Source organism: Saccopteryx leptura, chromosome 3 (assembly GCF_036850995.1).
Source record: "Saccopteryx leptura isolate mSacLep1 chromosome 3, mSacLep1_pri_phased_curated, whole genome shotgun sequence".
Lineage (NCBI taxonomy): Eukaryota > Metazoa > Chordata > Mammalia > Chiroptera > Emballonuridae > Saccopteryx > Saccopteryx leptura.
The window spans coordinates 171,458,916-171,472,700 of NC_089505.1; the positions used below are offsets into that span (position 1 = coordinate 171,458,916).

Consider the following 13,785-nt stretch of genomic DNA (forward strand, 5'->3'; position numbering starts at 1 on the left):
AGTTTGAGTGTTTTTCAGTTTTTCTGTTGTGGTTGATTTTTAGTTTCATGCCATTGTGATCAGAGAAAGTGCTCGATATGATTTCAATCTTCTTAAATATGTTGAGACCTCTTTTGTGCCCTAACATGTGGTTTATCCTAGAGAATGTACCATGAGCACTTGAAAAGAATGTGTATTCTGCTGCTTTAGGGTGAAACGTTCTAAAGATATCTATTAAATCGAGTTGATCTAGTATGTCCTTTAAGTCTGCTGTTACTTTGTTAATTTTCTTTCTTGAGGATCTATCTAGTGATGTTAGTGGGGTATTGAAATCCCCTACTTTTATAGTATTGCTGTTGATCTTGCCCTTTAAATCCATTAAAGTCTGCTTTATATATTTAGGTGCTCTTATATTAGGTGCGTAGACATTTATAATGGTTATATCTTCCTGTTGGATTGCTCCCTTTATCATTATGTAGTGACCTTCTTTATCTCTTACTATAGTCTTTGTTTTAAAGTCCATTTTGTCTGATATAAGTGTTGCTACCCCAGCTTTTTTTTCATTTCCATTTGCGTGAAATATTTTCTTTCATCCTTTTATCTTCAGTCTATGTGCATCTTTCGTTTTAAGGTGTGTCTCTTGTAAACAGCATATGTATGGGTCCTGTCCTCTTATCCATGCAGCTACCCTATATCTTTTGATTGGATCATTTAATCCATTTACATTTAAGGTTATTGTTGATATGTAATTGTTTATTGCCATTTTATTCTTTAAAACTGTATTCTCTTTTGCTATATTCTTTTTCTCCTTTGATTAATTTTTCTTTTTATGAGAACTTTTATAATCTACTTTTTGTCAACTTTCAAATATATAATACAGTACCAAAAATTAGATCATAAATGTTCTGCTTTTATGCTACTGGAAGTCAGTACCTTTTCATCACCTTCATCCATTTTTGCCCATTCCCCTATACCAGGAGTCCCCAAACTACGGCCCACAGGCCGCATGCGGCCCCCTGAGGCCATTTATCCGGCCCCTGCCACACTTCTGGAAGGGGCACCTCTTTCATTGGTGGTCAGTGAGAGGAGCATAGTTCCCATTGAAATACTGGTCAGTTTGTTGATTTAAATTTACTTGTTCTTTATTTTAAATATTGTATTTTATTTAAATATTGTATTTTTTTACTTTAAAATAAGATATGTGCAGTGTGCATAGGGATTTGTTCATAGTTTTTTTATAGTCCGGCCCTCCAATGGTCTGAGGGACAGTGAACTGGCCCCCTGTATAAAAAGTTTGGGGACCCCTGCCCTATACTGTAGTCGTCTTCAAAGGAGCTCTGCCCAAGACACTGATCCAAGCAGCCAAGACTCACTTTTATTTTCGCAGCCTGCTCCCCTCATGTTTTCAAATTGCAGGCATTACATTTTGATTCAACTCACTAAAAAGGAAAAAGTAATTTTTTTCCAGAAGTTTCTTTTATTTTCTGTGGAGGAAATATCTCCCAAAAGCTACCAATGGCTCTGGAAAAAAAAATGCAGAGGAAGAGAGTGACAGCAATGTATATAAACCATATTGTTATTTTATGTGTATCAATTAACTTTAATAAAAGCCAATCTGGACCCAGATAATGATGAAAAGACTATTGTAATCAGGAGAATGCTTTAATCTCAGGAGTTTCCAAGTTTGGGTATATAAGAGGAGGTAAAGAGACTAATTAGAGAAGATTAGTAATAGAAAGTTCCACTGGAGAGAGGTATTAGTGTGTTGCTATCCCCCTCACTTTCTCCTTATATCTTCTCTGTAGCAAGATGAGTGGTATTACTTGCCTTCTCCCCGCATAATCTAAGTAGAGTTAAAACTTCAAAGGTCCTCTTGAAAGCTGGCATGTGCTTCCTGGAATTTGCAGACTCTTAAAATTTGTGCCTGAGTCATGTCTAAAAATATCTGACAGCCAGAGGCTGGGTAAAGTATATTGTAGCAACAGATGGAAAGGAGAAGATAAGAGCTGTGAGCAGCCTGCCCTTCCAGGACAAGTAGGATTACATGCATTTTTCTTCTGGAAAGTTCACTAAGGAAGTTTCTAGTCCTGGGAGATATATATCTATATATCTATCTATCTATATATATGTATATATATATACATATATATGTATATCTATATATATACACAGATATACATATATATGTATATATGTATATCTATATATGTATATCTATATATATATAAAAATTTTTATTAAAGTATGTAATTGATGTGCTAACAATAATTTTGATTAAACACTGTTTTAGGATCATATCTTAAGATAATCATTTTAAAATCCTTGGCTGTTCTTTTCTTCTAGTTTCATTGAGATATCATTGATATATAACATTGTATTAGTTTAAGGTATACAGCATAATGATTTGATATATGTATATGTTGCAAAATAATTACAATAAGTTTGTTCAACATCACATAGTTACAAATTACTTTTTCCTCTTATGAGAACTTTTATGATCTACTTTTTTGTCAATTTTCAAATATAAAATACAGTACCAAAATATAGACCATAAAAGTTCTGATTTTATGGTACTTGAAGTCAGTACCTTTTCATCACCTTCACCCATTTCTGCCCAGCCCATAGACTGGAGTCATCTTGAAAGGAACTCTCCCCCAAACTTTTTAATCATACATAAGAACTTTGTTTCAGAGTATATTTCTTCTTTTAGATGTAACCTAGGTTCTGGTTGCCAGATGGGAGGAAGGTTGGGGGCTGGGTGAAAAGGAGAAGCGATTAAGTACAAATTGGCAGTTACAGAACAGTCACAGGGTTGTTGAGTACAGGATAAGGAATATCATAATAATATTATAATAATGTATGTTGCCATGTGTATACTAGACCTGTAGGGTAGAGGGGATCACTTCTTAAGTTATATAAATGTCCAACCACCATGTGGTACACCTGAAACTACTATAATATTAAATGGCAACTGTAATTGTAAAATGAACATTTTTTAAAATAAAATAAAAAACAGCCCAGTTCACTAGGTTCAATTTCTTAGTGCCAACTCCCTTCTCACCCCTACAGGCAGAATTGAGACCCACTGTGTTACTTAAAAGTTTTCTCTTTAAAGAATTGATGTGGTACATCACTAAAGTCCACATTTTGTTTACTTGACCAGTCCATGCTCTCCTGCAGTTTTATTCTTGCTTTCTGGAAATTCTGCCTCTGAATTCCTTGACTCATCACCTCCTTTTCTATCAGCAAAAAAAAAAAAAAAAGTGCATGTCCTTCCATTTTTGATTTGGTTTCTAATTAATCTAACCCACAATTGTGAGGCTGATATCTGGCATGATATTCAGGTTCTAAACAGAACAGTCGGTACTCAGAAAAGTCAGACACAGGAGGGATGTGTGAGGGAAGAGTGGGAACAGCTGAGAACTTGTCCCTTGTCTGCTGCACCGGGACATGTAAGTTCACTCCTAAACTTAGTCTTCCATGCACAACCTCATGAAACATCAGCAACCACACGTGCACAACTGCACTTCCATACTGCAAGCACAGGCTGCCGCTAGTGGACAGGCAGAAAGAAAGGGACCTGTCCTAGAGGGGTGGTAGGCTAGTACTGGGTCCAGCCTCACAGCAGTTCAGTGTCTCTGTTGAGTCAGAGGCTGCTGCAAGGTGACCAGAGAGCATGCACCCACCCAAGGCACCACAAGCCCTGTGTGGGAGCAGGGGGAACACATCCTACATCAAATGCCTAAAGGGGCTGGTGTCCTTCCTGGGACTGATGAAGTAAACCCTATCTGATTGCAGAGGAGCTGGTGGAGTTGCTTCCCCCTCCATATTTCTCCTCTTGCCTCAGACAGTCGCTGCTCCCCCCACACATGCCATGCATTTGAGAAACTGAGAGAAAAGATGATTCTTAATTTATGGACAATTTAAATCCTAAAAGATTGACTCTAGTTATTTTTTGTATTAACAATCCTTAATATTCCAAAGATATTACAAACCTGTGTTGTATAGAATAGTTCACTCTCACTGACAACTGTTAGATAACAACTATAAGATCTAATAGTATTTGTTTATCATGCATTGTTTGTAATGTGTAGTCCACAGAAGAACATATCAGAACATCCTCTTGCATTTGCTGAGAAGCCAGGGCTTGGGCCCATGCTCACCATCACTGCAGGTGACTCTCCTGATGAGCAAACTCTGGAAACCATCCAACTACATTCAAATAAAATTATTTTATTTTATTTGTTTATTTAAAGTTATTAGCTTTGGAATTGGGTATTTCTGTACACTTACATTTAAAAACATTTTGTAACTCATCTATTGCTACCCCAAATTTTATATAGTCCATGAAACAGATTCTGTGATTGCTCCTGCTTATAACACAGCAGGAAAAGGCTCATGATCTACTCCCTGCTCTGCTCCCAATCACCTGTAGTAAAGAAGAGAAAGGGGACAGAGATAGTCTCTTAAACAAATTCATGTTATTTTCTGGCAAAAATATTTTAAACACCTTATTATTTCTTGGTAATTTGCATTTTACTGAACATAGTGACACATTTTAAAACACTGCCTAACTTGCTCTTTGTTAAAACAGTACATTAATCTGAAAAATGCTTTCTAATTAATGAACCTGTGTGTTACCAATTTATAGAATAATTAAGAATTAATCAGGCAGGAATTATTATTTATTTAGTTATTTTAGAGAGAAGAGAAGAGAGAGTGGGGAGGAGAGAGATGAGAAGTATTAACTTTTAGCTGCTTCACATTAGTTCATTGATTGTTTCTCATATGTGCTTTCACCAGAGTGCGCAAGCCAATCCAGTGGCCCCTTGCTCAAGCCAGTGTCCTCAGGCTCAAGCCAGCAACCTTGGAATCATGTCATTGAACTTGTGCTCAAGCCAGTGACCTTGCACTCAAGCTGTGATCGACCTGGCAAGCCCACACTCAAGCCATGAGACCACACTTTAGCCAGGAATCAGTGCTCTGACTCCAAGAACTATGCTGCGTTCCTCCCACACAGCTCCCCTCCACCAGTGTCTCCTCTCAGCTGTTACTGCTGGGCCTTTCCTGCCTGCTCATTCTCCACATGGGATGTATCCTCCCACTGGCTTGCACCTGGGGAAGGAAGTGTCACTGTTTCAGTTCAAAACCAAATCTTTGCTATCATTCAGAATTCACCATTCTGCTGTCTTAGACCCTCAATTATTTATTAATACTTACATAGGATTCAGTATGTACCACATGATTTCAAGAGCATTATAAATTTTATCACATATTTAATCTTCTTAATGATCTTAATGACCAGTAGATTGTTCATTTTAGTGTTGACATTTTATGGAAGAACAAACTGAAACCCAGAGAAATTAATCTTTCCAATGGCCACATAGCTGGGAAAACATGGGAATACATGAAAGTTGGTTAGCATTGTCTTTGAGAAAATAAGGGGACAGTCAAAGCACTTTGACTGCTCTCTGTCTGTTGATTTCATGAAACACTCAAATTCTCTGATGAAAACACTGAAGCAGGGTCTCGCCCAGCTGTGAGACCCTGGCAGAAATGGGCAGACCCTAAAACACCCTGGCCACTGCCTCTCTTCCCTGTCAGCCTACATGTAAGAAATAATTTTCTTTTATTCCAGTTAGATGAATTCCTGAATCAGTAATTTTTTGTAGGCCCTATAAAGCTTTGTCCTGTTGTGTTTTGAGAGTGAGCTATATTCTTTATCTCTTCTTCTTCCTCTCAAAGTCTCCCCTCCTCCAGCCACTCCACCTCCCACAATTCACTAAGCCTGTCCTCCTCATGGTCTCCGACCACATGTATTTCTCTTTCCCTGAGAGGCCTCCCCTGATCACACTGTATAAACTCAGCCCGCATGCTCCCTGTCCCAGTCCCTGCTCATTTTCTCCTGAGCACATTCCATCCTCTAATACACACATGTGCCTCTTGTTTATTTGCTTTATCTGTCTCCTCCCACTAGAGTAGAGCTCCACAAGGCATGGTATCCATTTTATTCAGCACTTGATACTGAGCGCCTAAAATAGTGCCCAGCATGTGGTAGGTACTCAGAAAATATATGCAGATAATGAGGAAACAAATTGTTCTGGAACTCAAGATCTCTTCTCCCTCATGTCTATTCTCCCTCTCCTCCCCTTAATGTGTTCATGTTCTCAAGGCTCCATCATTAGAGTTCTGTTCTTCTCATTCTGTTCCTTTTATGTATCACATGGGCAAGGTTGTGTTAGGGTTCATTTATGGATTAATTAGATAATGTATTGTACATTAAAAATTTGTATCAGGTCATGGCACACTAGGCTAAATACTTATCATTTAAAAACATATAAAATGTAGAAAAAGATGAATAAGGTTCAGAAGTATAAAGCTGAAATGCAAATGCCTTGTGTAACTCTTAGGTCTGACTTTGGGATCTTGTATATTTGTACTGAGTTGTTCCTCTGGGTTACGCTTACCATGGTGTCTGGATCCACTACAATGGGCCCCATCTGTCTGGTGAAAAACTAGAAAAATCAGCTGACAGTCAATCCAAAAGCACTGGAGATTCTTGACAAGATCTCCCAGCCTGTGGTGGTGGTGGACATTGTAGGGCTGTATCAAACAGGAAAATCCTTCCTAATGAACCGCCAGGCAGGACAGAACCACAGTGAGTGTTGTTCTGGGTCAGGGGCCATTTGTTTGAATACAATGAGAATATAGGCTGATCATACCTCCTTTAGGGTCATCTTAAGAAAAATCTAGCTACTCCCACTGAAGAAAACTATTAATTCTTATTGCCAAATTTATAACTTCAACCCATCTGTCTCAAAAATCTCACTCACTGGCTCAGTGAGAAAGGATTCCAGACCCTATCGAAGATCGACCCCATTAGTCACCTACTGAGGCGCTCAGCTCCAGAAGCTGTTCCCTTTCTCAGATCACATCACTTCCACCCTACACTAAAGAGTATTTCAGGAGCATACACAGATTGTTAAACATTTTCTCATTTAAAAAAGGGATAAGAGGTAGAACAAACAGCAGTATATTCTGTATACCCCATATCTCAGTAGAGCTATACCATACAACTCTTTGTTTCATTTCATAGCAAAACTTTGATGAATTATACTCCCCTTTGCTCTCTATCTGTATTTCTGTCTGTGTGTCTCTTTGTCTTTGTCTCTTTCTCTCTATTTCTTTTGATATGTGAACTGTAACATACAGAGAGTGTACAACACATACATATACAAAATTTTAATAAATATAATTGATCATCTGTATAATCACTGCCAAGATCAAGAAATGAAACATCACTGACGCCCAAAAGCCCAAATCATATCCTCTCACACCTCACTCCAGCTCACCCATGTTTCGATTTGCATGCTGCATTTTTACACTCTTCCGCATTAAAGTGGTTATATTTTTCTATCAGCTTTCCTTTCTTGGTTCTTACTGACTTTTAGTAGAATCTGCCCATATCCTGTTAAATATTTCTGTCTATAAAAACCACACACCATTTTTTTGTTAATATTTTCTTCTATGACTCAGCATCTCATCAACATTAGGAGATTGGACCTCTGAACACTAAACTCTAAGAATCCCTGGAAATAATAAAATATCTCTTATTCTCTCTCCCCCTCTCTCTCTCTCTCTCTCTCTCTCTCTCTCTCTCTCCTGATCTTATCCCTCCCTCTTTTTTCTCCCTTTCATCTTCTCTTCATTTTACTTCCCAATATCCCATTAGCTTCTAAGAAAACATTTTATCTTTGTATTTCTTTTAAAAGTATTCTTGACCACCAATCACGATAGTGCACTTCTCTTTTCCTGGACTGAATTAATTAATAGCTTGTTTTTTGAGGGGTTAAAGGTTTGAAATCCTACAGAGGGAAAGATCAGTCAAAGAATTTCAACCATGTTTCTGTATATTCTAATTAAGACAACTTCAGGTAACAACAAGGTAATTTCCCATTGCTGAAGAAATCTCTACCTTAAAAATATGTTAAAACACCAAAATTGTGATTTTACCCCCCCCCCCACACACACACACTCATCTCACAGAAAGAAGAAAAGCAAAGAGATTTGCTTCCAGTTAAGTTCCATAAGCATGACCAGGTTACCACTCTCTGTCTCTTTATTGATGACTTACTTTAGGTGATTTTTACCTTCCATAACTGAGAACAATAACCTCCAATAATAACTTGTCTTTCCACACTGGGAGAAAGGGAACTTCAGATTACTTGAATTAACCAGAAAGCACCAAAAACTATCACATGTAGAAGAATACAGCTTATCTCACACTTTATACCTCTCTGTGGAGAACATTCTAGATATGGAAATTGAATGGCCTGAGCTATGATGAATAAATCTCCCCTAGGTATCTTATCATGTTCATTTTTATTTCTCATTAAATAAAGAAATAGCATATGGCAGATGGTTAAAATCCTAGACAGTGAAATAAGAAACATCATCAGCAGGTTCTTGAGCATATATACCTCACATCATCTCCCACTGTATGTATAAAGTTTAGATTGACTGTCTTTGCTGAAATAGAAACAAACTTCCTCCCCACTGGACACTCAAATTTTGACAAATTTATCCAAGTGTAACCTGTGGGCAACCTGTACTATCTGCTATTACTATATAGCACTTTCTCCTCTTCCTTTACAGGTTTGCATCTGATGTCCACAGTGCAGTCTGAAACCAAGGGCATCTGGATGTGGTGTGTACCCCACCCATCCAAGCAGAACCACACTTTAGTCCTTCTGGACACTGAGAGTTGGACGACATGGAAAAGGTAAGAAGAAAACCTTTTTTGTACTTGATACTCCACTTACATTTTAATTCACTACATCTATTCAACTTTTAGGACAGATTTCTCTAAACTACAAATTCAAGTATGACCAATGAGGCTAACTTCTTTTTCATTGAATTTACTTTCTTGGTACACCCAATACTTGAATATGAATAGCTATTTTTATTTTTATACTGGTACAAAAAATACAAGTTAATTACGTATTGAGCAGCTGCACCCAGGGCTTTGTGTTAAGTACTACAGATATGGCAGTGAATGAAGTAAAGACCCAGAGCTTCATTGAGGAGATATGTAATATGCAGTGCTATCAGAACAGAGTACGGATGCAACTATTAAAAACATAACCCAATGTGCCTGACCTGTGGTGGCGCAGTGGATAAAGTGTCGACCTGGAATGCTGAGGTCGTGGGTTTGAAACCCTGGGCTTGCCTGGTCAAGGCACATATGGGAGTTGATGCTTCCAGCTCCTCCCCCCTTCTCTCTCTCTGTCTCTTTCTCCTCTCTCTTTCTCTCCTCTCTAAAAATGAATAAATAAAATAAAAAATAATAAAAAACATAACCCAATGATAACCCATTTTTTTGTGAATTTATACCACTTAGAAAATATATAGTGAAAAATTTGTGTTTGTAAGCTCACTGAGCTTTTAAGATTCAAATTTAACTATATAGTTTTATGTTCTGGACTGAAGTCACAGATATGCAACTGGGCCAGACAGTGCCCTGTGCTGAGGTGGGCCCATACTTGGTGTAATGATTGTTTCACTATCATGAAATTCTTGATGATTTTTTTAAAGGTTTCCCACATTAATTTTCAAATAGTGCCAACAAATTATCTTACTTACCTATAAAGTAAACTTTTTAAAATTTAAATGGGAAATAGTCTGGGAAATCTCTGAACATATTGGTTGAGATTCTTTTTTTATTGATTGATTTTTAGAGAAACAGAGAGGAGAGAGAGAGAAACATTCATTTGTTGTTCCAATTAGTTGTGCACTCATTGGTTGCTTCCCTTGTGTGCTTTAATCTGGGTGTTTTTGGATGGTGCCCTAACTGACTGAGCTAACTGGACAGGATCAAGATTATTATTTTATTATTATAATATGATAAACTCATAAGTAAAAAAGTTAATAGAATACATAGTAATGTTATTATTAGAAAGTGGACACAAAAGAAAGAGGAGGAGGAAACAAGGATGATGTCAAGGAGGAATAAGAGGAGAAGAAGAAAGAAAATACAAGAAAGTTTATTTCAGTAAAATTGTTGAGAATTTTAGAATGCTGATCTCTAAAGCTTGTAAAACAAGTGAGTGAGAACTTAATGTTCATTTACTAAATATCGTTTCATTTAGGTCTGGGACTCTGGTTGTGACTTATGTGCACGCCATCAACAGTGGAGCCATGCCTTATTTGGAGAACGCAATGACAAATCTGGCCCAGATTGAGAACTCAGCGGCCGTGCAGAAGGCAGCCGAGCACTACAGCCAGAGTTGGCGCAGCGAGTGAGCTTCCCCACAGACACACTCCAGGAGCTGCTGGATGTACACAGGGCCTGTGAGAGGGAAACCATTCAAGTGTTCATGGAGCGCTCCTTCAAGGATGTCAAGTGGGAGTTCAGATGAAGCCTGTGGTCTAAGCATACATCCTTCCTGAAAACTGTCCTTCCAAAATTATTCCGAGAATCCCTTTTTATGACTCCATAGTTCATGTGTCTCTCATTGCAGAATGAGCATGGATTCTTCTGAGTGACAGCTCTACAGGCTCCCATCCATGCTTTTTCTAAAAGATGAGTTGTCAGTGTTCTATTAACCACTTAAAACAACACACATGTATTACCTCGCAGTTCTTCAGGTCAGATTCCAACACAAGACATGGGTCCCTGCTCAGTGACCACAAGGTGAAAATAAGGTTCAAATGGGCTCATGTTGTCATACGGAGGTTCTGGGAAACTCCCCTCCGTCTTCAGGCCAGCAATGATGCATCATATCCTTGTATAGTTTCTAATCTCTCTGAACTGCCTCTGCCACCATCTGAAGAAAGCTGCTCTAAAAGGGCTCATGTAGTTAAGTAATGCCCACCTGGAAATTTTCAACTTAAAGTCAAGCTGGACTGTATAACATAATCTAACCATAAAATGAATATTCATCATTTCCTCGGTTCCAAGAACAGACTGGACAAAGCATGGAGGGAACTGTTAGGAGACATCATAATTCTACTTACCATAGCCGTCTTCACTGAGAGTTTGTCTTTGACTCTTTCTTTGATATCTTACAGGTTACAAAAATCTCTCAGTACATATATACAAACCAACTTCATTAAAAGTGAAAAAGGGAGAGTGACGTCACGGAAATGGCGCCGTGAGCAGCGCGTCTGACAGATCTCCCCAAAATCTCAACAAATTTATCAACTAGAAACAGAAAAATTTATCCTCGGAGCATCCCGGAGTTCCACACACACACTGAAAGCGAAAGGACTGTTGCCGAGGAGGGAATACGCCTGTGGTGAGTCAACCCACGCGTGCAGCTGCCCGCGCCGCAGTCCGGAGAGTCCTGGCCACCGGAGTGCACTGAGAAGCCGCACGCGCGCCCCGTGCCGCGGTCCGGGGAGTCCCGGCCACCACCGGCGTGCACTGAGAAGCTGTGTGCACACCCCGTGCCTCAGTCTGGGGAGTCCCGGCCACCACCAGCGTGCACTGAGAAGCCACGCGCGCGCCCCGTGCCGCGGTCCGGGGAGTCCTGGCCACCACCGGCGTGCACTGAGAAGCCGCGCGCGCGCCCCGTGCCGCAGTCCGGGAGGGGCGCCAAACCTGTCTTTCCTAGTCAGGAGATTCTCTCCGTGGGCGGGGCACCTCACCCAGCCATTCGAGCTAACAATCAAGCGTTGGGGGAGGGGCGCGCAGGCAGCCTGAAATACTCTCTGGAGCACAGCTGTGGATCCAATCACTGAAATTAGCTTAACCCACGAAATCTGCGCACCCACGGGGCCCTGATCTCTCCCAGTTCAGCAATCCAAGATAAGAGGCATAATATTTTTCAGTGCCTTTCGCTAAAGGGGCGGGGGCAACTTCTGATTGACAGAGCCTCCATATTCAGGGATATACCTAACAAGAGGGACTTGGCAGATACTAAGATCTATACAGCAAGCAGCGAATAGTGCATCTTCTTTCCAGCCAAAACAGGCTACAAAGTGTGGAAAGCCTGGGTTGAGTGGTCCAACTGAGTGGTAGGCACTGAACAGTCACCTTGACAACAATTGACTCCCAGCCCCACCTGATTACGCTGGAGGCTCTGACTGCCAGAGCCTTACCCAGAGCCTTGCGCTGAGTGAGGATAGAGTGGGGATTTCCCAGCTCTTTGAGCCTCTTGCTCCCCAGACAGAAGCAGTGGCAGCCTCATAGCTGGATCACCAGGCTGCTAATTCAGGAAGGGGAGACTAGGGGAGAGACTCCAGGAAAGCAAACTCTCATTGTTGGACTCTGCAAACGCCAAGAAGCCTTGACTACCAGCGAGACTAAAGCCAATTATATGACATTGCCATAGAATCCCATCAACTGCAAATCCCTACCTAAGCATGACACAGGGGCAGAACTTGGGGTACAGAGTCACCGACCAGGAAGAGGGAGAGAAAAGAAAAAGGAAGAAGTTAACCTCTCAAAATCAAGAAAAATCCACAGACTTTATAACTTGTTCCACTAATTCTTTGTTGTTGTTGTTTCTTTCTTCTTTCTTATTGCCTTTATTATTATTTGTATTTCCTCCACCTCGGTCCTTTTATTCTCTGCCCATCTTATGCTACCCTTTTCTTGAACTACACTACCCATGAGTGTTACATTTTATTTCTTTTCTTCATGCTTACTCTACCTTAGGGTTACACTTCAAAACCCTTAACTCTCACTCTCTCCCCTTTTGTTTTCTTTTTGTTTTTTTTCCCCTTTCCTTTTTTTCTTCCTCCATTTCTCTCTTTTTCTTATTTTTTCCTTTCTATTCGTTTCTTCTTCTCTCCTTTTACTTTTCCTCCCATTTAATCCTCAATCACGAACAAATTATTTAATTTGGGACTCAAGTTTTTTTGTTTTTTTTTTTCTTTTTTCTTTTTTTTCTTCTTCTTCTTTTCTGCTTTTGTTCTTGGTTTTCCTTTATTTGTTTGTTTTTGTGGCATTTTGGGTACTTTTTACATTGCTTTTTAACTCACTAGCATTCCTCCCAACCCAAAGTCTCCATTGTATTTTAGTCTTCGCTCCACTTAATACAACAGATATTTACTTATTATTTTTATTTTTTTCTTCTTTAAATATTATTATTTTTTCTATCCTTTTTTCTGTTTCCCTCTTATCCCTCTCATTATATCTCTTAGTTGACCATCACTTACAAGCAAATCATTTTATGCTTGTCTAAGATATCCTCCTTTTTTTTTTCTTTTGCATTTAGTAGGTCCCTACTCCCTTTTTTGCCCCTTGAACTCTTCACCCCAAATCAGGCCCTCCGTTATAGGCAGTTTTTGTTCCATTTAGCATAATGTAATTCACAGGTCATCACAATATTTACCTAAAGAGGTGAGAGGAGGGGAGGAGAAGAAAGAAAAAAGGGGGAAATAATAAATTATTACTTTTTTTGTGTGTGGAGTGTTTTCCTTTTTTCCCCCCCTTTTATTATTTATTAATTCTAATTAACACTATCAACAAGACCACCTTCAGATGCCAATAAGAAAAAGGAAATCGAATAATATGGATACAAAAGATAGAGAGGTAACACAAATAGATGTGGAAAAATCTATGGAGAAAAGATTTAACATATTGGAAGCCTTGGAGCCAAATGACACAGAATTTAAAATAGAAATCTTAAAAATACTCAGAGATATACAAGAAAACACAGAAAGGCAATGTAGGGAAATCAGAAAACAACTCAATGATCACAAAGAATATATTACCAAGGAAATTGAAACTATAAAAACAAATCAAACAGAAATGAAAAACTCAATTCACAAACTGAAAAATGAGATAACAAGCTTAGC

The 13,785-nt window shown here is 39.1% G+C and overlaps 1 pseudogene; it reads left to right on the plus strand.

Moving 5' to 3' along the window:
* The window catches only part of LOC136398359 (guanylate-binding protein 4-like), an 85,701-nt pseudogene that overhangs the window by 13,868 nt on the left and 58,048 nt on the right, over nt 1-13,785 (plus strand).